The following is a 23,709-nucleotide window of genomic DNA, read 5'->3' as shown; positions in this document are numbered from 1 at the left end:
TCGCAACTGACACAGGCTTTCAACTAGGGCAAGTCTCTCTGGTTTCTCCAGTAGAGCTGCTACACACTCCCATCCCGTAAAGAGTTGAGAGTTGAAAATATTCTCAAATTCCGTAGACATACCCGACTGGGAACCGGACGATCAAAAATTACTCAAGTGGAAATTCTTCTAGGTTCCTGTGCTTCCTACCTATCCACCCGTGCATATCACCGCCACTTGGTCAATAGGTCAGGTCAAGCTCAAAGCAGGGGACACGTCTCAGCTTTTCCACAAAACCCGACTGCCTCTTGGGCTCCATTTTCACTTGTCTAAGTGTCACCAGAGACAAGGGAGAACCGCCATCATTCACTCACCTTGAGTTCTTTCGGTGGTGAATCTCCTGAAAGCAGGTCTTTCCAAATGACAGAAAAAGACGAAAAGAGCCAAGGAATCAGCATGACCAAAATCGGTCAGGGAGGAGTTTTTGATCACTTGGTGGAGGAAAAAGGGATCCAAACGGGGGTCCACTCTGAAGCAGATCATTAACGTTAGGGAAAAGGAGTTTCTCTCTGGGCCTCAGCGGGATCCTATTGAGCATGATTTTTATGTCATCATCTCTCTTGGAGACAAGTTGAGGTGTCTTCGTTGACCCGAGACATCTCAATCCCCGGGAGAAATCACCTGAGTCTTCAAGTTCCTCACCACCGATATCGTCCATCCAGCCCGCAATCACGCAGGATGAGAAGGTTCGCACATCCTCTTCCGGTTTCCCGGGGACTAGCTTGACCCTCATGAAAGCAGGAAAACAGGCTTCGACCTTGCAATCCTTTGAGGAAGGGCAAAGAAGTAAGTCAGACATCAGACGAGAGACATTCATTGCCTAACAGCTATGCTTGTTCCACATATAGCCCAAAAGAGGGACGAAATCAAGACACACACTTCTCGCCCATTAGTGAGACTGCTGACCCTTGACAGAAAGGCAGACGCGTGCCAGATCAAGACAAGGCATAGAGGACTCCGAATGGAGAAAAGTACTCAGGAAGTCCCAGCCAAGAACAGGCTATTCATTTGATCAGCCCCGGCTAATGTCTACGAGGAAGCCAAATCTGTGTCCACAGGCACGGATCCGTGCACGAGCACTTCCAGGAAATGACATCCAAGGGTTCCCAAAACTGGGGATCTTCAAATGAGCTGTGGGACACTCGGAAGAGTGCTTTCACCAAGAATTTGGCCCCCAAATCAACTAGGCATTTCCAGAGTTTGATTTCACCCTTGTGCCATGGAGAGACACAGTCAAGGCCACCTCATTCCCAAAGAATGGGAACACAGGGAACACATCTCCTCCTGTTTATCAACCATCAGAGGATTCCTTGGCACAAAGAGAGCAGGAGTCTTATGGAACCTCTACAGGATTCCAACCAACTCTGTAGGAACAGGGATCTTTGCACATGTGCAAGGCAGCACTTACGCCTGCTTTCACTGTCTAGAGCTCCAGGGAAACATGACCTCCTGTGGCATCAACCTGAAAGTGCTCCTGACCCTCGTGTCCCCTTCACACCTGGCATCGACCCTGACTTTAGATTTTCTACGCAGTTATCTGTGCAGCTACCTTTACTTGAAAGCTGGAGCCAGCTATCAGACTACTGAGTCGCTCATCCAATTTCAAGATTCACGGGAAAAGCGACCTGCAAATCCTGCGAGTCCAGCCGCAACTGACACACGCTTTCAATTACAGCAAGTTGACCAGTCTCCTGTAGAGCTCTGAGCCATTCACATCTCATAAATATCTTGGGAAAATACATTGTTCTAGTTGGCCGTTTCTCCCATTTCGGTAGGCCGTATCGGACTTGGGCCCAGGCTATCGCAGATGACTCCAGCGCACATGTTTCAGGATTCTCTGATTCCTAAGTATCCACCCACGCACGTCACCGCCACTTAGTCAACCAGGCAAGGTCAAGCACACACCAGGGGACATGCCTCAGCCTTGTCAGCAAACCCTACTGCCTTTTGTGGTGTATCCTCACTTGCCTAAGTGTCAGATGGGGCCAGGGCAAATCACGGGAAATCCCTCACCTTTTGTCCTCGCAACGGTGAACTCCTCGGAGGCAGGTTTTGCTAAAGGACACAAAAAGAGGAAAAGAGCCAAGGAATCAACCTGACCAAAATCGGCCACCCAGGTCTTTTGGATTACTTGGTGCAGGTGAAAGAAATCAAAATGGGAGTCCGCTCTAAAGAAGATCTGTAAGGCTGGGCCAAAGGACTTTCCCACAGGGCCTCAGCATAACCTCTCTGAGCATGATTTTTAGGTCATCATCTCTCTTCCAGACAGATTATGTCATCATTGACCCCGGCCATATCACTCCCCAGGAAAAATCCCCTGAGACCTGAAGATGCTTACCACAAATGTCTTCCTTCCACCCAGGAAGGACAGTGGATGAGAGCGTTCACACATCATCTTCCAGTTTCCCGGGCAGTTGGCTTGACCCCCATGAAAGCAGGACAAGAGACATCGACCTCACTAACCCTTTGAAAAGGGGAAATCAGTAAGACAGAGATCCCAGAAGAGAAACTCACTTCCCTAAGGCTAGGCTTTCAGCCAGACATTCGCGAACACATGGACAAAATCAAGACAGCCATTTGCAACCCACTGGGGAGTCTGCTGACCCATGACAGAAGGAGAGAATCATGCAATATTCAGAAGAAGGCAGAGAGGTGTCTGGATGTAGCACAAATTTACAGGAGGACCCAGGCAAAAGGAGCCTTTGCCATTGCTTAAGCCTGACTGATGTGTTGAAGGCAGCCAACTATGCGTCCACGGGCACTGTCCAATGTGTGCGGACTCCCGGGAAATGGCACCCAAGAGTCCCCAGCACCGGGGGATCTTCAAATCAGCTGGAGGACATTTGGAAAAGAATAGCTTTCCAAGAATTCTGCCAACACTTGTTAAAATTGCCACAGTCCTTCAACGCTTTCGTTTCACCACTGAGCCATGGAGAGACACAATCGAATCTACCTCAGGCCCCAATAATCCCCAGAGAGGGAACACATCTCCTCCCGTATATCAAGCATCAGAGGATCCCGTGGGGCACACGGAAAAGGAGTTCTATGGAATCTCTACAAGATTCCAAAGATCTGTCAAGAAAATGATCTTTCCACATGTGGAAGGCAGCAGTTATGCCTGCATTGCCTGATTAGGCTGTCAGCAGATCCTGACCTCCTGTGGTATGAACCTGAAACGAGTCATGACGCTCGCGACCCACGTACCGAATGGTATTGAGCCTGGCATTAGCTTTTTGACTCAGATAGTGGTGCTGCTGCCTTTTCTTGAATGCTACAGCGAGGTATCAGGCTACTCCAGTCTTCATCCAATACCAAGATGTCTGGGAAAGACGCCCTGGAGATCCTAAGAGTCCAGTCGCAACTGACACAGGCTTTCAACTAGGGCAAGTCTCTCTGGTTTCTCCAGTAGAGCTGCTACACACTCCCATCCCGTAAAGAGTTGAGAGTTGAAAATATTCTCAAATTCCGTAGACATACCCGACTGGGAACCGGACGATCAAAAATTACTCAAGTGGAAATTCTTCTAGGTTCCTGTGCTTCCTACCTATCCACCCGTGCATATCACCGCCACTTGGTCAATAGGTCAGGTCAAGCTCAAAGCAGGGGACACGTCTCAGCTTTTCCACAAAACCCGACTGCCTCTTGGGCTCCATTTTCACTTGTCTAAGTGTCACCAGAGACAAGGGAGAACCGCCATCATTCACTCACCTTGAGTTCTTTCGGTGGTGAATCTCCTGAAAGCAGGTCTTTCCAAATGACAGAAAAAGACGAAAAGAGCCAAGGAATCAGCATGACCAAAATCGGTCAGGGAGGAGTTTTTGATCACTTGGTGGAGGAAAAAGGGATCCAAACGGGGGTCCACTCTGAAGCAGATCATTAACGTTAGGGAAAAGGAGTTTCTCTCTGGGCCTCAGCGGGATCCTATTGAGCATGATTTTTATGTCATCATCTCTCTTGGAGACAAGTTGAGGTGTCTTCGTTGACCCGAGACATCTCAATCCCCGGGAGAAATCACCTGAGTCTTCAAGTTCCTCACCACCGATATCGTCCATCCAGCCCGCAATCACGCAGGATGAGAAGGTTCGCACATCCTCTTCCGGTTTCCCGGGGACTAGCTTGACCCTCATGAAAGCAGGAAAACAGGCTTCGACCTTGCAATCCTTTGAGGAAGGGCAAAGAAGTAAGTCAGACATCAGACGAGAGACATTCATTGCCTAACAGCTATGCTTGTTCCACATATAGCCCAAAAGAGGGACGAAATCAAGACACACACTTCTCGCCCATTAGTGAGACTGCTGACCCTTGACAGAAAGGCAGACGCGTGCCAGATCAAGACAAGGCATAGAGGACTCCGAATGGAGAAAAGTACTCAGGAAGTCCCAGCCAAGAACAGGCTATTCATTTGATCAGCCCCGGCTAATGTCTACGAGGAAGCCGAATCTGTGTCCACAGGCACGGATCCGTGCACGAGCACTTCCAGGAAATGACATCCAAGGGTTCCCAAAACTGGGGATCTTCAAATGAGCTGTGGGACACTCGGAAGAGTGCTTTCACCAAGAATTTGGCCCCCAAATCAACTAGGCATTTCCAGAGTTTGATTTCACCCTTGTGCCATGGAGAGACACAGTCAAGGCCACCTCATTCCCAAAGAATGGGAACACAGGGAACACATCTCCTCCTGTTTATCAACCATCAGAGGTTTCCTTGGCACAAAGAGAGCAGGAGTCTTATGGAACCTCTACAGGATTCCAACCAGCTCTGTAGGAACAGGGATCTTTGCACATGTGCAAGGCAGCACTTACGCCTGCTTTCACTGTCTAGAGCTCCAGGGAAACATGACCTCCTGTGGCATCAACCTGAAAGTGCTCCTGACCCTCGTGTCCCCTTCACACCTGGCATCGACCCTGACTTTAGATTTTCTACGCAGTTATCTGTGCAGCTACCTTTACTTGAAAGCTGGAGCCAGCTATCAGACTACTGAGTCGCTCATCCAATTTCAAGATTCACGGGAAAAGCGACCTGCAAATCCTGCGAGTCCAGCCGCAACTGACACACGCTTTCAATTACAGCAAGTTGACCAGTCTCCTGTAGAGCTCTGAGCCATTCACATCTCATAAATATCTTGGGAAAATACATTGTTCTAGTTGGCCGTTTCTCCCATTTCGGTAGGCCGTATCGGACTTGGACCCAGGCTATCGCAGATGACTCCAGCGCACATGTTTCAGGATTCTCTGATTCCTAAGTATCCACCCACGCACGTCACCGCCACTTAGTCAACCAGGCAAGGTCAAGCACACACCAGGGGACATGCCTCAGCCTTGTCAGCAAACCCTACTGCCTTTTGTGGTGTATCCTCACTTGCCTAAGTGTCAGATGGGGCCAGGGCAAATCACGGGAAATCCCTCACCTTTTGTCCTCGCAACGGTGAACTCCTCGGAGGCAGGTTTTGCTAAAGGACACAAAAAGAGGAAAAGAGCCAAGGAATCAACCTGACCAAAATCGGCCACCCAGGTCTTTTGGATTACTTGGTGCAGGTGAAAGAAATCAAAATGGGAGTCCGCTCTAAAGAAGATCTGTAAGGCTGGGCCAAAGGACTTTCCCACAGGGCCTCAGCATAACCTCTCTGAGCATGATTTTTAGGTCATCATCTCTCTTCCAGACAGATTATGTCATCATTGACCCCAGCCATATCACTCCCCAGGAAAAATCCCCTGAGACCTGAAGATGCTTACCACAAATGTCTTCCTTCCACCCAGGAAGGACAGTGGATGAGAGCGTTCACACATCATCTTCCAGTTTCCCGGGCAGTTGGCTTGACCCCCATGAAAGCAGGACAAGAGACATCGACCTCACTAACCCTTTGAAAAGGGGAAATCAGTAAGACAGAGATCCCAGAAGAGAAACTCACTTCCCTAAGGCTAGGCTTTCAGCCAGACATTCGCGAACACATGGACAAAATCAAGAGAGCCATTTGCAACCCACTGGGGAGTCTGCTGACCCATGACAGAAGGAGAGAATCATGCAATATTCAGAAGAAGGCAGAGAGGTCTCTGGATGTAGCACAAATTTACAGGAGGACCCAGGCAAAAGGAGCCTTTGCCATTGCTTAAGCCTGACTGATGTGTTGAAGGCAGCCAACTATGCGTCCACGGGCACTGTCCAATGTGTGCGGACTCCCGGGAAATGGCACCCAAGAGTCCCCAGCACCGGGGGATCTTCAAATCAGCTGGAGGACATTTGGAAAAGAATAGCTTTCCAAGAATTCTGCCAACACTTGTTAAAATTGCCACAGTCCTTCAACGCTTTCGTTTCACCACTGAGCCATGGAGAGACACAATCGAATCTACCTCAGGCCCCAATAATCCCCAGAGAGGGAACACATCTCCTCCCGTATATCAAGCATCAGAGGATCCCGTGGGGCACACGGAAAAGGAGTTCTATGGAATCTCTACAAGATTCCAAAGATCTGTCAAGAAAATGATCTTTCCACATGTGGAAGGCAGCAGTTATGCCTGCATTGCCTGATTAGGCTGTCAGCAGATCCTGACCTCCTGTGGTATGAACCTGAAACGAGTCATGACGCTCGCGACCCACGTACCGAATGGTATTGAGCCTGGCATTAGCTTTTTGACTCAGATAGTGGTGCTGCTGCCTTTTCTTGAATGCTACAGCGAGGTATCAGGCTACTCCAGTCTTCATCCAATACCAAGATGTCTGGGAAAGACGCCCTGGAGATCCTAAGAGTCCAGTCGCAACTGACACAGGCTTTCAACTAGGGCAAGTCTCTCTGGTTTCTCCAGTAGAGCTGCTACACACTCCCATCCCGTAAAGAGTTGAGAGTTGAAAATATTCTCAAATTCCGTAGACATACCCGACTGGGAACCGGACGATCAAAAATTACTCAAGTGGAAATTCTTCTAGGTTCCTGTGCTTCCTACCTATCCACCCGTGCATATCACCGCCACTTGGTCAATAGGTCAGGTCAAGCTCAAAGCAGGGGACACGTCTCAGCTTTTCCACAAAACCCGACTGCCTCTTGGGCTCCATTTTCACTTGTCTAAGTGTCACCAGAGACAAGGGAGAACCGCCATCATTCACTCACCTTGAGTTCTTTCGGTGGTGAATCTCCTGAAAGCAGGTCTTTCCAAATGACAGAAAAAGACGAAAAGAGCCAAGGAATCAGCATGACCAAAATCGGTCAGGGAGGAGTTTTTGATCACTTGGTGGAGGAAAAAGGGATCCAAACGGGGGTCCACTCTGAAGCAGATCATTAACGTTAGGGAAAAGGAGTTTCTCTCTGGGCCTCAGCGGGATCCTATTGAGCATGATTTTTATGTCATCATCTCTCTTGGAGACAAGTTGAGGTGTCTTCGTTGACCCGAGACATCTCAATCCCCGGGAGAAATCACCTGAGTCTTCAAGTTCCTCACCACCGATATCGTCCATCCAGCCCGCAATCACGCAGGATGAGAAGGTTCGCACATCCTCTTCCGGTTTCCCGGGGACTAGCTTGACCCTCATGAAAGCAGGAAAACAGGCTTCGACCTTGCAATCCTTTGAGGAAGGGCAAAGAAGTAAGTCAGACATCAGACGAGAGACATTCATTGCCTAACAGCTATGCTTGTTCCACATATAGCCCAAAAGAGGGACGAAATCAAGACACACACTTCTCGCCCATTAGTGAGACTGCTGACCCTTGACAGAAAGGCAGACGCGTGCCAGATCAAGACAAGGCATAGAGGACTCCGAATGGAGAAAAGTACTCAGGAAGTCCCAGCCAAGAACAGGCTATTCATTTGATCAGCCCCGGCTAATGTCTACGAGGAAGCCGAATCTGTGTCCACAGGCACGGATCCGTGCACGAGCACTTCCAGGAAATGACATCCAAGGGTTCCCAAAACTGGGGATCTTCAAATGAGCTGTGGGACACTCGGAAGAGTGCTTTCACCAAGAATTTGGCCCCCAAATCAACTAGGCATTTCCAGAGTTTGATTTCACCCTTGTGCCATGGAGAGACACAGTCAAGGCCACCTCATTCCCAAAGAATGGGAACACAGGGAACACATCTCCTCCTGTTTATCAACCATCAGAGGTTTCCTTGGCACAAAGAGAGCAGGAGTCTTATGGAACCTCTACAGGATTCCAACCAACTCTGTAGGAACAGGGATCTTTGCACATGTGCAAGGCAGCACTTACGCCTGCTTTCACTGTCTAGAGCTCCAGGGAAACATGACCTCCTGTGGCATCAACCTGAAAGTGCTCCTGACCCTCGTGTCCCCTTCACACCTGGCATCGACCCTGACTTTAGATTTTCTACGCAGTTATCTGTGCAGCTACCTTTACTTGAAAGCTGGAGCCAGCTATCAGACTACTGAGTCGCTCATCCAATTTCAAGATTCACGGGAAAAGCGACCTGCAAATCCTGCGAGTCCAGCCGCAACTGACACACGCTTTCAATTACAGCAAGTTGACCAGTCTCCTGTAGAGCTCTGAGCCATTCACATCTCATAAATATCTTGGGAAAATACATTGTTCTAGTTGGCCGTTTCTCCCATTTCGGTAGGCCGTATCGGACTTGGACCCAGGCTATCGCAGATGACTCCAGCGCACATGTTTCAGGATTCTCTGATTCCTAAGTATCCACCCACGCACGTCACCGCCACTTAGTCAACCAGGCAAGGTCAAGCACACACCAGGGGACATGCCTCAGCCTTGTCAGCAAACCCTACTGCCTTTTGTGGTGTATCCTCACTTGCCTAAGTGTCAGATGGGGCCAGGGCAAATCACGGGAAATCCCTCACCTTTTGTCCTCGCAACGGTGAACTCCTCGGAGGCAGGTTTTGCTAAAGGACACAAAAAGAGGAAAAGAGCCAAGGAATCAACCTGACCAAAATCGGCCACCCAGGTCTTTTGGATTACTTGGTGCAGGTGAAAGAAATCAAAATGGGAGTCCGCTCTAAAGAAGATCTGTAAGGCTGGGCCAAAGGACTTTCCCACAGGGCCTCAGCATAACCTCTCTGAGCATGATTTTTAGGTCATCGTCTCTCTTCCAGACAGATTATGTCATCATTGACCCCGGCCATATCACTCCCCAGGAAAAATCCCCTGAGACCTGAAGATGCTTACCACAAATGTCTTCCTTCCACCCAGGAAGGACAGTGGATGAGAGCGTTCACACATCATCTTCCAGTTTCCCGGGCAGTTGGCTTGACCCCCATGAAAGCAGGACAAGAGACATCGACCTCACTAACCCTTTGAAAAGGGGAAATCAGTAAGACAGAGATCCCAGAAGAGAAACTCACTTCCCTAAGGCTAGGCTTTCAGCCAGACTTTCGCGAACACATGGACAAAATCAAGACAGCCATTTGCAACCCACTGGGGAGTCTGCTGACCCATGACAGAAGGAGAGAATCATGCAATATTCAGAAGAAGGCAGAGAGGTCTCTGGATGTAGCACAAATTTACAGGAGGACCCAGGCAAAAGGAGCCTTTGCCATTGCTTAAGCCTGACTGATGTGTTGAAGGCAGCCAACTATGCGTCCACGGGCACTGTCCAATGTGTGCGGACTCCCGGGAAATGGCACCCAAGAGTCCCCAGCACCGGGGGATCTTCAAATCAGCTGGAGGACATTTGGAAAAGAATAGCTTTCCAAGAATTCTGCCAACACTTGTTAAAATTGCCACAGTCCTTCAACGCTTTCGTTTCACCACTGAGCCATGGAGAGACACAATCGAATCTACCTCAGGCCCCAATAATCCCCAGAGAGGGAACACATCTCCTCCCGTATATCAAGCATCAGAGGATCCCGTGGGGCACACGGAAAAGGAGTTCTATGGAATCTCTACAAGATTCCAAAGATCTGTCAAGAAAATGATCTTTCCACATGTGGAAGGCAGCAGTTATGCCTGCATTGCCTGATTAGGCTGTCAGCAGATCCTGACCTCCTGTGGTATGAACCTGAAACGAGTCATGACGCTCGCGACCCACGTACCGAATGGTATTGAGCCTGGCATTAGCTTTTTGACTCAGATAGTGGTGCTGCTGCCTTTTCTTGAATGCTACAGCGAGGTATCAGGCTACTCCAGTCTTCATCCAATACCAAGATGTCTGGGAAAGACGCCCTGGAGATCCTAAGAGTCCAGTCGCAACTGACACAGGCTTTCAACTAGGGCAAGTCTCTCTGGTTTCTCCAGTAGAGCTGCTACACACTCCCATCCCGTAAAGAGTTGAGAGTTGAAAATATTCTCAAATTCCGTAGACATACCCGACTGGGAACCGGACGATCAAAAATTACTCAAGTGGAAATTCTTCTAGGTTCCTGTGCTTCCTACCTATCCACCCGTGCATATCACCGCCACTTGGTCAATAGGTCAGGTCAAGCTCAAAGCAGGGGACACGTCTCAGCTTTTCCACAAAACCCGACTGCCTCTTGGGCTCCATTTTCACTTGTCTAAGTGTCACCAGAGACAAGGGAGAACCGCCATCATTCACTCACCTTGAGTTCTTTCGGTGGTGAATCTCCTGAAAGCAGGTCTTTCCAAATGACAGAAAAAGACGAAAAGAGCCAAGGAATCAGCATGACCAAAATCGGTCAGGGAGGAGTTTTTGATCACTTGGTGGAGGAAAAAGGGATCCAAACGGGGGTCCACTCTGAAGCAGATCATTAACGTTAGGGAAAAGGAGTTTCTCTCTGGGCCTCAGCGGGATCCTATTGAGCATGATTTTTATGTCATCATCTCTCTTGGAGACAAGTTGAGGTGTCTTCGTTGACCCGAGACATCTCAATCCCCGGGAGAAATCACCTGAGTCTTCAAGTTCCTCACCACCGATATCGTCCATCCAGCCCGCAATCACGCAGGATGAGAAGGTTCGCACATCCTCTTCCGGTTTCCCGGGGACTAGCTTGACCCTCATGAAAGCAGGAAAACAGGCTTCGACCTTGCAATCCTTTGAGGAAGGGCAAAGAAGTAAGTCAGACATCAGACGAGAGACATTCATTGCCTAACAGCTATGCTTGTTCCACATATAGCCCAAAAGAGGGACGAAATCAAGACACACACTTCTCGCCCATTAGTGAGACTGCTGACCCTTGACAGAAAGGCAGACGCGTGCCAGATCAAGACAAGGCATAGAGGACTCCGAATGGAGAAAAGTACTCAGGAAGTCCCAGCCAAGAACAGGCTATTCATTTGATCAGCCCCGGCTAATGTCTACGAGGAAGCCGAATCTGTGTCCACAGGCACGGATCCGTGCACGAGCACTTCCAGGAAATGACATCCAAGGGTTCCCAAAACTGGGGATCTTCAAATGAGCTGTGGGACACTCGGAAGAGTGCTTTCACCAAGAATTTGGCCCCCAAATCAACTAGGCATTTCCAGAGTTTGATTTCACCCTTGTGCCATGGAGAGACACAGTCAAGGCCACCTCATTCCCAAAGAATGGGAACACAGGGAACACATCTCCTCCTGTTTATCAACCATCAGAGGTTTCCTTGGCACAAAGAGAGCAGGAGTCTTATGGAACCTCTACAGGATTCCAACCAGCTCTGTAGGAACAGGGATCTTTGCACATGTGCAAGGCAGCACTTACGCCTGCTTTCACTGTCTAGAGCTCCAGGGAAACATGACCTCCTGTGGCATCAACCTGAAAGTGCTCCTGACCCTCGTGTCCCCTTCACACCTGGCATCGACCCTGACTTTAGATTTTCTACGCAGTTATCTGTGCAGCTACCTTTACTTGAAAGCTGGAGCCAGCTATCAGACTACTGAGTCGCTCATCCAATTTCAAGATTCACGGGAAAAGCGACCTGCAAATCCTGCGAGTCCAGCCGCAACTGACACACGCTTTCAATTACAGCAAGTTGACCAGTCTCCTGTAGAGCTCTGAGCCATTCACATCTCATAAATATCTTGGGAAAATACATTGTTCTAGTTGGCCGTTTCTCCCATTTCGGTAGGCCGTATCGGACTTGGACCCAGGCTATCGCAGATGACTCCAGCGCACATGTTTCAGGATTCTCTGATTCCTAAGTATCCACCCACGCACGTCACCGCCACTTAGTCAACCAGGCAAGGTCAAGCACACACCAGGGGACATGCCTCAGCCTTGTCAGCAAACCCTACTGCCTTTTGTGGTGTATTCTCACTTGCCTAAGTGTCAGATGGGGCCAGGGCAAATCACGGGAAATCCCTCACCTTTTGTCCTCGCAACGGTGAACTCCTCGGAGGCAGGTTTTGCTAAAGGACACAAAAAGAGGAAAAGAGCCAAGGAATCAACCTGACCAAAATCGGCCACCCAGGTCTTTTGGATTACTTGGTGCAGGTGAAAGAAATCAAAATGGGAGTCCGCTCTAAAGAAGATCTGTAAGGCTGGGCCAAAGGACTTTCCCACAGGGCCTCAGCATAACCTCTCTGAGCATGATTTTTAGGTCATCATCTCTCTTCCAGACAGATTATGTCATCATTGACCCCGGCCATATCACTCCCCAGGAAAAATCCCCTGAGACCTGAAGATGCTTACCACAAATGTCTTCCTTCCACCCAGGAAGGACAGTGGATGAGAGCGTTCACACATCATCTTCCAGTTTCCCGGGCAGTTGGCTTGACCCCCATGAAAGCAGGACAAGAGACATCGACCTCACTAACCCTTTGAAAAGGGGAAATCAGTAAGACAGAGATCCCAGAAGAGAAACTCACTTCCCTAAGGCTAGGCTTTCAGCCAGACTTTCGCGAACACATGGACAAAATCAAGACAGCCATTTGCAACCCACTGGGGAGTCTGCTGACCCATGACAGAAGGAGAGAATCATGCAATATTCAGAAGAAGGCAGAGAGGTCTCTGGATGTAGCACAAATTTACAGGAGGACCCAGGCAAAAGGAGCCTTTGCCATTGCTTAAGCCTGACTGATGTGTTGAAGGCAGCCAACTATGCGTCCACGGGCACTGTCCAATGTGTGCGGACTCCCGGGAAATGGCACCCAAGAGTCCCCAGCACCGGGGGATCTTCAAATCAGCTGGAGGACATTTGGAAAAGAATAGCTTTCCAAGAATTCTGCCAACACTTGTTAAAATTGCCACAGTCCTTCAACGCTTTCGTTTCACCACTGAGCCATGGAGAGACACAATCGAATCTACCTCAGGCCCCAATAATCCCCAGAGAGGGAACACATCTCCTCCCGTATATCAAGCATCAGAGGATCCCGTGGGGCACACGGAAAAGGAGTTCTATGGAATCTCTACAAGATTCCAAAGATCTGTCAAGAAAATGATCTTTCCACATGTGGAAGGCAGCAGTTATGCCTGCATTGCCTGATTAGGCTGTCAGCAGATCCTGACCTCCTGTGGTATGAACCTGAAACTAGTCATGACGCTCGCGACCCACGTACCGAATGGTATTGAGCCTGGCATTAGCTTTTTGACTCAGGTAGTGGTGCTGCTGCCTTTTCTTGAATGCTACAGCGAGGTATCAGGCTACTCCAGTCTTCATCCAATACCAAGATGTCTGGGAAAGACGCCCTGGAGATCCTAAGAGTCCAGTCGCAACTGACACAGGCTTTCAACTAGGGCAAGTCTCTCTGGTTTCTCCAGTAGAGCTGCTACACACTCCCATCCCGTAAAGAGTTGAGAGTTGAAAATATTCTCAAATTCCGTAGACATAACCGACTGGGAACCGGACGATCAAAAATTACTCAAGTGGAAATTCTTCTAGGTTCCTGTGCTTCCTAACTATCCACCCGTGCATATCACCGCCACTTGGTCAATAGGTCAGGTCAAGCTCAAAGCAGGGGACACGTCTCAGCTTTTCCACAAAACCTGACTGCCTCTTGGGCTCCATTTTCACTTGTCTAAGTGTCACCAGAGACAAGGGAGAACCGCCATCATTCACTCACCTTGAGTTCTTTCGGTGGTGAATCTCCTGAAAGCAGGTCTTTCCAAATGACAGAAAAAGACGAAAAGAGCCAAGGAATCAGCATGACCAAAATCGGTCAGGGAGGAGTTTTTGATCACTTGGTGGAGGAAAAAGGGATCCAAACGGGGGTCCACTCTGAAGCAGATCATTAACGTTAGGGAAAAGGAGTTTCTCTCTGGGCCTCAGCGGGATCCTATTGAGCATGATTTTTATGTCATCATCTCTCTTGGAGACAAGTTGAGGTGTCTTCGTTGACCCGAGACATCTCAATCCCCGGGAGAAATCACCTGAGTCTTCAAGTTCCTCACCACCGATATCGTCCATCCAGCCCGCAATCACGCAGGATGAGAAGGTTCGCACATCCTCTTCCGGTTTCCCGGGGACTAGCTTGACCCTCATGAAAGCAGGAAAACAGGCTTCGACCTTGCAATCCTTTGAGGAAGGGCAAAGAAGTAAGTCAGACATCAGACGAGAGACATTCATTGCCTAACAGCTATGCTTTTTCCACATATAGCCCAAAAGAGGGACGAAATCAAGACACACACTTCTCGCCCATTAGTGAGACTGCTGACCCTTGACAGAAAGGCAGACGCGTGCCAGATCAAGACAAGGCATAGAGGACTCCGAATGGAGAAAAGTACTCAGGAAGTCCCAGCCAAGAACAGGCTATTCATTTGATCAGCCCCGGCTAATGTCTACGAGGAAGCCGAATCTGTGTCCACAGGCACGGATCCGTGCACGAGCACTTCCAGGAAATGACATCCAAGGGTTCCCAAAACTGGGGATCTTCAAATGAGCTGTGGGACACTCGGAAGAGTGCTTTCACCAAGAATTTGGCCCCCAAATCAACTAGGCATTTCCAGAGTTTGACTTCACCCTTGTGCCATGGAGAGACACAGTCAAGGCCACCTCATTCCCAAAGAATGGGAACACAGGGAACACATCTCCTCCTGTTTATCAACCATCAGAGGATTCCTTGGCACAAAGAGAGCAGGAGTCTTATGGAACCTCTACAGGATTCCAACCAACTCTGTAGGAACAGGGATCTTTGCACATGTGCAAGGCAGCACTTACGCCTGCTTTCACTGTCTAGAGCTCCAGGGAAACATGACCTCCTGTGGCATCAACCTGAAAGTGCTCCTGACCCTCGTGTCCCCTTCACACCTGGCATCGACCCTGACTTTAGATTTTCTACGCAGTTATCTGTGCAGCTACCTTTACTTGAAAGCTGGAGCCAGCTATCAGACTACTGAGTCGCTCATCCAATTTCAAGATTCACGGGAAAAGCGACCTGCAAATCCTGCGAGTCCAGCCGCAACTGACACACGCTTTCAATTACAGCAAGTTGACCAGTCTCCTGTAGAGCTCTGAGCCATTCACATCTCATAAATATCTTGGGAAAATACATTGTTCTAGTTGGCCGTTTCTCCCATTTCGGTAGGCCGTATCGGACTTGGACCCAGGCTATCGCAGATGACTCCAGCGCACATGTTTCAGGATTCTCTGATTGCTAAGTATCCACCCACGCACGTCACCGCCACTTAGTCAACCAGGCAAGGTCAAGCACACACCAGGGGACATGCCTCAGCCTTGTCAGCAAACCCTACTGCCTTTTGTGGTGTATTCTCACTTGCCTAAGTGTCAGATGGGGCCAGGGCAAATCACGGGAAATCCCTCACCTTTTGTCCTCGCAACGGTGAACTCCTCGGAGGCAGGTTTTGCTAAAGGACACAAAAAGAGGAAAAGAGCCAAGGAATCAACCTGACCAAAATCGGCCACCCATGTCTTTTGGATTACTTGGTGCAGGTGAAAGAAATCAAAATGGGAGTCCGCTCTAAAGAAGATCTGTAAGGCTGGGCCAAAGGACTTTCCCACAGGGCCTCAGCATAACCTCTCTGAGCATGATTTTTAGGTCATCGTCTCTCTTCCAGACAGATTATGTCATCATTGACCCCGGCCATATCACTCCCCAGGAAAAATCCCCTGAGACCTGAAGATGCTTACCACAAATGTCTTCCTTCCACCCAGGAAGGACAGTGGATGAGAGCGTTCACACATCATCTTCCAGTTTCCCGGGCAGTTGGCTTGACCCCCATGAAAGCAGGACAAGAGACATCGACCTCACTAACCCTTTGAAAAGGGGAAATCAGTAAGACAGAGATCCCAGAAGAGAAACTCACTTCCCTAAGGCTAGGCTTTCAGCCAGACTTTCGCGAACACATGGACAAAATCAAGACAGCCATTTGCAACCCACTGGGGAGTCTGCTGACCCATGACAGAAGGAGAGAATCATGCAATATTCAGAAGAAGGCAGAGAGGTCTCTGGATGTAGCACAAATTTACAGGAGGACCCAGGCAAAAGGAGCCTTTGCCATTGCTTAAGCCTGACTGATGTGTTGAAGGCAGCCAACTATGCGTCCACGGGCACTGTCCAATGTGTGCGGACTCCCGGGAAATGGCACCCAAGAGTCCCCAGCACCGGGGGATCTTCAAATCAGCTGGAGGACATTTGGAAAAGAATAGCTTTCCAAGAATTCTGCCAACACTTGTTAAAATTGCCACAGTCCTTCAACGCTTTCGTTTCACCACTGAGCCATGGAGAGACACAATCGAATCTACCTCAGGCCCCAATAATCCCCAGAGAGGGAACACATCTCCTCCCGTATATCAAGCATCAGAGGATCCCGTGGGGCACACGGAAAAGGAGTTCTATGGAATCTCTACAAGATTCCAAAGATCTGTCAAGAAAATGATCTTTCCACATGTGGAAGGCAGCAGTTATGCCTGCATTGCCTGATTAGGCTGTCAGCAGATCCTGACCTCCTGTGGTATGAACCTGAAACTAGTCATGACGCTCGCGACCCACGTACCGAATGGTATTGAGCCTGGCATTAGCTTTTTGACTCAGGTAGTGGTGCTGCTGCCTTTTCTTGAATGCTACAGCGAGGTATCAGGCTACTCCAGTCTTCATCCAATACCAAGATGTCTGGGAAAGACGCCCTGGAGATCCTAAGAGTCCAGTCGCAACTGACACAGGCTTTCAACTAGGGCAAGTCTCTCTGGTTTCTCCAGTAGAGCTGCTACACACTCCCATCCCGTAAAGAGTTGAGAGTTGAAAATATTCTCAAATTCCGTAGACATAACCGACTGGGAACCGGACGATCAAAAATTACTCAAGTGGAAATTCTTCTAGGTTCCTGTGCTTCCTAACTATCCACCCGTGCATATCACCGCCACTTGGTCAATAGGTCAGGTCAAGCTCAAAGCAGGGGACACGTCTCAGCTTTTCCACAAAACCTGACTGCCTCTTGGGCTCCATTTTCACTTGTCTAAGTGTCACCAGAGACAAGGGAGAACCGCCATCATTCACTCACCTTGAGTTCTTTCGGTGGTGAATCTCCTGAAAGCAGGTCTTTCCAAATGACAGAAAAAGACGAAAAGAGCCAAGGAATCAGCATGACCAAAATCGGTCAGGGAGGAGTTTTTGATCACTTGGTGGAGGAAAAAGGGATCCAAACGGGGGTCCACTCTGAAGCAGATCATTAACGTTAGGGAAAAGGAGTTTCTCTCTGGGCCTCAGCGGGATCCTATTGAGCATGATTTTTATGTCATCATCTCTCTTGGAGACAAGTTGAGGTGTCTTCGTTGACCCGAGACATCTCAATCCCCGGGAGAAATCACCTGAGTCTTCAAGTTCCTCACCACCGATATCGTCCATCCAGCCCGCAATCACGCAGGATGAGAAGGTTCGCACATCCTCTTCCGGTTTCCCGGGGACTAGCTTGACCCTCATGAAAGCAGGAAAACAGGCTTCGACCTTGCAATCCTTTGAGGAAGGGCAAAGAAGTAAGTCAGACATCAGACGAGAGACATTCATTGCCTAACAGCTATGCTTTTTCCACATATAGCCCAAAAGAGGGACGAAATCAAGACACACACTTCTCGCCCATTAGTGAGACTGCTGACCCTTGACAGAAAGGCAGACGCGTGCCAGATCAAGACAAGGCATAGAGGACTCCGAATGGAGAAAAGTACTCAGGAAGTCCCAGCCAAGAACAGGCTATTCATTTGATCAGCCCCGGCTAATGTCTACGAGGAAGCCGAATCTGTGTCCACAGGCACGGATCCGTGCACGAGCACTTCCAGGAAATGACATCCAAGGGTTCCCAAAACTGGGGATCTTCAAATGAGCTGTGGGACACTCGGAAGAGTGCTTTCACCAAGAATTTGGCCCCCAAATCAACTAGGCATTTCCAGAGTTTGACTTCACCCTTGTGCCATGGAGAGACACAGTCAAGGCCACCTCATTCCCAAAGAATGGGAACACAGGGAACACATCTCCTCCTGTTTATCAACCATCAGAGGATTCCTTGGCACAAAGAGAGCAGGAGTCTTATGGAACCTCTACAGGATTCCAACCAACTCTGTAGGAACAGGGATCTTTGCACATGTGCAAGGCAGCACTTACGCCTGCTTTCACTGTCTAGAGCTCCAGGGAAACATGACCTCCTGTGGCATCAACCTGAAAGTGCTCCTGACCCTCGTGTCCCCTTCACACCTGGCATCGACCCTGACTTTAGATTTTCTACGCAGTTATCTGTGCAGCTACCTTTACTTGAAAGCTGGAGCCAGCTATCAGACTACTGAGTCGCTCATCCAATTTCAAGATTCACGGGAAAAGCGACCTGCAAATCCTGCGAGTCCAGCCGCAACTGACACACGCTTTCAATTACAGCAAGTTGACCAGTCTCCTGTAGAGCTCTGAGCCATTCACATCTCATAAATATCTTGGGAAAATACATTGTTCTAGTTGGCCGTTTCTCCCATTTCGGTAGGCCGTATCGGACTTGGACCCAGGCTATCGCAGATGACTCCAGCGCACATGTTTCAGGATTCTCTGATTGCTAAGTATCCACCCACGCACGTCACCGCCACTTAGTCAACCAGGCAAGGTCAAGCACACACCAGGGGACATGCCTCAGCCTTGTCAGCAAACCCTACTGCCTTTTGTGGTGTATTCTCACTTGCCTAAGTGTCAGATGGGGCCAGGGCAAATCACGGGAAATCCCTCACCTTTTGTCCTCGCAACGGTGAACTCCTCGGAGGCAGGTTTTGCTAAAGGACACAAAAAGAGGAAAAGAGCCAAGGAATCAACCTGACCAAAATCGGCCACCCATGTCTTTTGGATTACTTGGTGCAGGTGAAAGAAATCAAAATGGGAGTCCGCTCTAAAGAAGATCTGTAAGGCTGGGCCAAAGGACTTTCCCACAGGGCCTCAGCATAACCTCTCTGAGCATGATTTTTAGGTCATCGTCTCTCTTCCAGACAGATTATGTCATCATTGACCCCGGCCATATCACTCCCCAGGAAAAATCCCCTGAGACCTGAAGATGCTTACCACAAATGTCTTCCTTCCACCCAGGAAGGACAGTGGATGAGAGCGTTCACACATCATCTTCCAGTTTCCCGGGCAGTTGGCTTGACCCCCATGAAAGCAGGACAAGAGACATCGACCTCACTAACCCTTTGAAAAGGGGAAATCAGTAAGACAGAGATCCCAGAAGAGAAACTCACTTCCCTAAGGCTAGGCTTTCAGCCAGACATTCGCGAACACATGGACAAAATCAAGACAGCCATTTGCAACCCACTGGGGAGTCTGCTGACCCATGACAGAAGGAGAGAATCATGCAATATTCAGAAGAAGGCAGAGAGGTCTCTGGATGTAGCACAAATTTACAGGAGGACCCAGGCAAAAGGAGCCTTTGCCATTGCTTAAGCCTGACTGATGTGTTGAAGGCAGCCAACTATGCGTCCACGGGCACTGTCCAATGTGTGCGGACTCCCGGGAAATGGCACCCAAGAGTCCCCAGCACCGGGGGATCTTCAAATCAGCTGGAGGACATTTGGAAAAGAATAGCTTTCCAAGAATTCTGCCAACACTTGTTAAAATTGCCACAGTCCTTCAACGCTTTCGTTTCACCACTGAGCCATGGAGAGACACAATCGAATCTACCTCAGGCCCCAATAATCCCCAGAGAGGGAACACATCTCCTCCCGTATATCAAGCATCAGAGGATCCCGTGGGGCACACGGAAAAGGAGTTCTATGGAATCTCTACAAGATTCCAAAGATCTGTCAAGAAAATGATCTTTCCACATGTGGAAGGCAGCAGTTATGCCTGCATTGCCTGATTAGGCTGTCAGCAGATCCTGACCTCCTGTGGTATGAACCTGAAACTAGTCATGACGCTCGCGACCCACGTACCGAATGGTATTGAGCCTGGCATTAGCTTTTTGACTCAGGTAGTGGTGCTGCTGCCTTTTCTTGAATGCTACAGCGAGGTATCAGGCTACTCCAGTCTTCATCCAATACCAAGATGTCTGGGAAAGACGCCCTGGAGATCCTAAGAGTCCAGTCGCAACTGACACAGGCTTTCAACTAGGGCAAGTCTCTCTGGTTTCTCCAGTAGAGCTGCTACACACTCCCATCCCGTAAAGAGTTGAGAGTTGAAAATATTCTCAAATTCCGTAGACATACCCGACTGGGAACCGGACGATCAAAAATTACTCAAGTGGAAATTCTTCTAGGTTCCTGTGCTTCCTACCTATCCACCCGTGCATATCACCGCCACTTGGTCAATAGGTCAGGTCAAGCTCAAAGCAGGGGACACGTCTCAGCTTTTCCACAAAACCCGACTGCCTCTTGGGCTCCATTTTCACTTGTCTAAGTGTCACCAGAGACAAGGGAGAACCGCCATCATTCACTCACCTTGAGTTCTTTCGGTGGTGAATCTCCTGAAAGCAGGTCTTTCCAAATGACAGAAAAAGACGAAAAGAGCCAAGGAATCAGCATGACCAAAATCGGTCAGGGAGGAGTTTTTGATCACTTGGTGGAGGAAAAAGGGATCCAAACGGGGGTCCACTCTGAAGCAGATCATTAACGTTAGGGAAAAGGAGTTTCTCTCTGGGCCTCAGCGGGATCCTATTGAGCATGATTTTTATGTCATCATCTCTCTTGGAGACAAGTTGAGGTGTCTTCGTTGACCCGAGACATCTCAATCCCCGGGAGAAATCACCTGAGTCTTCAAGTTCCTCACCACCGATATCGTCCATCCAGCCCGCAATCACGCAGGATGAGAAGGTTCGCACATCCTCTTCCGGTTTCCCGGGGACTAGCTTGACCCTCATGAAAGCAGGAAAACAGGCTTCGACCTTGCAATCCTTTGAGGAAGGGCAAAGAAGTAAGTCAGACATCAGACGAGAGACATTCATTGCCTAACAGCTATGCTTGTTCCACATATAGCCCAAAAGAGGGACGAAATCAAGACACACACTTCTCGCCCATTAGTGAGACTGCTGACCCTTGACAGAAAGGCAGACGCGTGCCAGATCAAGACAAGGCATAGAGGACTCCGAATGGAGAAAAGTACTCAGGAAGTCCCAGCCAAGAACAGGCTATTCATTTGATCAGCCCCGGCTAATGTCTACGAGGAAGCCGAATCTGTGTCCACAGGCACGGATCCGTGCACGAGCACTTCCAGGAAATGACATCCAAGGGTTCCCAAAACTGGGGATCTTCAAATGAGCTGTGGGACACTCGGAAGAGTGCTTTCACCAAGAATTTGGCCCCCAAATCAACTAGGCATTTCCAGAGTTTGATTTCACCCTTGTGCCATGGAGAGACACAGTCAAGGCCACCTCATTCCCAAAGAATGGGAACACAGGGAACACATCTCCTCCTGTTTATCAACCATCAGAGGTTTCCTTGGCACAAAGAGAGCAGGAGTCTTATGGAACCTCTACAGGATTCCAACCAACTCTGTAGGAACAGGGATCTTTGCACATGTGCAAGGCAGCACTTACGCCTGCTTTCACTGCCTAGAGCTCCAGGGAAACATGACCTCCTGTGGCATCAACCTGAAAGTGCTCCTGACCCTCGTGTCCCCTTCACACCTGGCATCGACCCTGACTTTAGATTTTCTACGCAGTTATCTGTGCAGCTACCTTTACTTGAAAGCTGGAGCCAGCTATCAGACTACTGAGTCGCTCATCCAATTTCAAGATTCACGGGAAAAGCGACCTGCAAATCCTGCGAGTCCAGCCGCAACTGACACACGCTTTCAATTACAGCAAGTTGACCAGTCTCCTGTAGAGCTCTGAGCCATTCACATCTCATAAATATCTTGGGAAAATACATTGTTCTAGTTGGCCGTTTCTCCCATTTCGGTAGGCCGTATCGGACTTGGACCCAGGCTATCGCAGATGACTCCAGCGCACATGTTTCAGGATTCTCTGATTGCTAAGTATCCACCCACGCACGTCACCGCCACTTAGTCAACCAGGCAAGGTCAAGCACACACCAGGGGACATGCCTCAGCCTTGTCAGCAAACCCTACTGCCTTTTGTGGTGTATCCTCACTTGCCTAAGTGTCAGATGGGGCCAGGGCAAATCACGGGAAATCCCTCACCTTTTGTCCTCGCAACGGTGAACTCCTCGGAGGCAGGTTTTGCTAAAGGACACAAAAAGAGGAAAAGAGCCAAGGAATCAACCTGACCAAAATCGGCCACCCAGGTCTTTTGGATTACTTGGTGCAGGTGAAAGAAATCAAAATGGGAGTCCGCTCTAAAGAAGATCTGTAAGGCTGGGCCAAAGGACTTTCCCACAGGGCCTCAGCATAACCTCTCTGAGCATGATTTTTAGGTCATCATCTCTCTTCCAGACAGATTATGTCATCATTGACCCCAGCCATATCACTCCCCAGGAAAAATCCCCTGAGACCTGAAGATGCTTACCACAAATGTCTTCCTTCCACCCAGGAAGGACAGTGGATGAGAGCGTTCACACATCATCTTCCAGTTTCCCGGGCAGTTGGCTTGACCCCCATGAAAGCAGGACAAGAGACATCGACCTCACTAACCCTTTGAAAAGGGGAAATCAGTAAGACAGAGATCCCAGAAGAGAAACTCACTTCCCTAAGGCTAGGCTTTCAGCCAGACATTCGCGAACACATGGACAAAATCAAGACAGCCATTTGCAACCCACTGGGGAGTCTGCTGACCCATGACAGAAGGAGAGAATCATGCAATATTCAGAAGAAGGCAGAGAGGTCTCTGGATGTAGCACAAATTTACAGGAGGACCCAGGCAAAAGGAGCCTTTGCCATTGCTTAAGCCTGACTGATGTGTTGAAGGCAGCCAACTATGCGTCCACGGGCACTGTCCAATGTGTGCGGACTCCCGGGAAATGGCACCCAAGAGTCCCCAGCACCGGGGGATCTTCAAATCAGCTGGAGGACATTTGGAAAAGAATAGCTTTCCAAGAATTCTGCCAACACTTGTTAAAATTGCCACAGTCCTTCAACGCTTTCGTTTCACCACTGAGCCATGGAGAGACACAATCGAATCTACCTCAGGCCCCAATAATCCCCAGAGAGGGAACACATCTCCTCCCGTATATCAAGCATCAGAGGATCCCGTGGGGCACACGGAAAAGGAGTTCTATGGAATCTCTACAAGATTCCAAAGATCTGTCAAGAAAATGATCTTTCCACATGTGGAAGGCAGCAGTTATGCCTGCATTGCCTGATTAGGCTGTCAGCAGATCCTGACCTCCTGTGGTATGAACCTGAAACTAGTCATGACGCTCGCGACCCACGTACCGAATGGTATTGAGCCTGGCATTAGCTTTTTGACTCAGATAGTGGTGCTGCTGCCTTTTCTTGAATGCTACAGCGAGGTATCAGGCTACTCCAGTCTTCATC

At 49.2% G+C, this 23,709-nt stretch overlaps 14 non-coding genes across 14 annotated transcripts; all 14 read right to left on the bottom strand.

The window, feature by feature from the left end:
• Window positions 1–550: 550 nt before the first annotated feature.
• On the bottom strand, window positions 551–631 carry LOC126057477 (small nucleolar RNA SNORD115). The gene has a single exon (XR_007512563.1). It is a non-coding gene; the product is annotated as a small nucleolar RNA SNORD115 (small nucleolar RNA).
• Window positions 632–2,249: 1,618 nt separating this feature from the next.
• LOC126057846 (small nucleolar RNA SNORD115) lies at window positions 2,250–2,327 on the bottom strand. Its single transcript, XR_007512918.1, has one exon. It is a non-coding gene; the product is annotated as a small nucleolar RNA SNORD115 (small nucleolar RNA).
• Window positions 2,328–3,944: 1,617 nt separating this feature from the next.
• Window positions 3,945–4,025, bottom strand: LOC126057475 (small nucleolar RNA SNORD115). Its single transcript, XR_007512561.1, has one exon. It is a non-coding gene; the product is annotated as a small nucleolar RNA SNORD115 (small nucleolar RNA).
• Window positions 4,026–5,643: 1,618 nt separating this feature from the next.
• LOC126057845 (small nucleolar RNA SNORD115) lies at window positions 5,644–5,721 on the bottom strand. The gene has a single exon (XR_007512917.1). It is a non-coding gene; the product is annotated as a small nucleolar RNA SNORD115 (small nucleolar RNA).
• A 1,617-nt stretch (window positions 5,722–7,338) lies between these two features.
• Window positions 7,339–7,419, bottom strand: LOC126057474 (small nucleolar RNA SNORD115). The gene has a single exon (XR_007512560.1). It is a non-coding gene; the product is annotated as a small nucleolar RNA SNORD115 (small nucleolar RNA).
• A 1,618-nt stretch (window positions 7,420–9,037) lies between these two features.
• LOC126057938 (small nucleolar RNA SNORD115) lies at window positions 9,038–9,115 on the bottom strand. Its single transcript, XR_007513011.1, has one exon. It is a non-coding gene; the product is annotated as a small nucleolar RNA SNORD115 (small nucleolar RNA).
• A 1,617-nt stretch (window positions 9,116–10,732) lies between these two features.
• LOC126057473 (small nucleolar RNA SNORD115) lies at window positions 10,733–10,813 on the bottom strand. Its single transcript, XR_007512559.1, has one exon. It is a non-coding gene; the product is annotated as a small nucleolar RNA SNORD115 (small nucleolar RNA).
• A 1,618-nt stretch (window positions 10,814–12,431) lies between these two features.
• On the bottom strand, window positions 12,432–12,509 carry LOC126057844 (small nucleolar RNA SNORD115). Its single transcript, XR_007512916.1, has one exon. It is a non-coding gene; the product is annotated as a small nucleolar RNA SNORD115 (small nucleolar RNA).
• Window positions 12,510–14,126: 1,617 nt separating this feature from the next.
• On the bottom strand, window positions 14,127–14,207 carry LOC126057472 (small nucleolar RNA SNORD115). Its single transcript, XR_007512558.1, has one exon. It is a non-coding gene; the product is annotated as a small nucleolar RNA SNORD115 (small nucleolar RNA).
• Window positions 14,208–15,825: 1,618 nt separating this feature from the next.
• LOC126057936 (small nucleolar RNA SNORD115) lies at window positions 15,826–15,903 on the bottom strand. The gene has a single exon (XR_007513010.1). It is a non-coding gene; the product is annotated as a small nucleolar RNA SNORD115 (small nucleolar RNA).
• A 1,617-nt stretch (window positions 15,904–17,520) lies between these two features.
• LOC126057471 (small nucleolar RNA SNORD115) lies at window positions 17,521–17,601 on the bottom strand. The gene has a single exon (XR_007512557.1). It is a non-coding gene; the product is annotated as a small nucleolar RNA SNORD115 (small nucleolar RNA).
• Window positions 17,602–19,219: 1,618 nt separating this feature from the next.
• Window positions 19,220–19,297, bottom strand: LOC126057934 (small nucleolar RNA SNORD115). Its single transcript, XR_007513008.1, has one exon. It is a non-coding gene; the product is annotated as a small nucleolar RNA SNORD115 (small nucleolar RNA).
• A 1,617-nt stretch (window positions 19,298–20,914) lies between these two features.
• LOC126057470 (small nucleolar RNA SNORD115) lies at window positions 20,915–20,995 on the bottom strand. Its single transcript, XR_007512556.1, has one exon. It is a non-coding gene; the product is annotated as a small nucleolar RNA SNORD115 (small nucleolar RNA).
• Window positions 20,996–22,613: 1,618 nt separating this feature from the next.
• On the bottom strand, window positions 22,614–22,691 carry LOC126057843 (small nucleolar RNA SNORD115). The gene has a single exon (XR_007512915.1). It is a non-coding gene; the product is annotated as a small nucleolar RNA SNORD115 (small nucleolar RNA).
• Window positions 22,692–23,709: the final 1,018 nt, after the last annotated feature.

Source organism: Elephas maximus, chromosome 13 (assembly GCF_024166365.1).
Source record: "Elephas maximus indicus isolate mEleMax1 chromosome 13, mEleMax1 primary haplotype, whole genome shotgun sequence".
NCBI classification, from domain to species: Eukaryota; Metazoa; Chordata; class Mammalia; order Proboscidea; family Elephantidae; genus Elephas; species Elephas maximus.
This window is presented reverse-complemented; position numbering and strand designations above follow the sequence as displayed.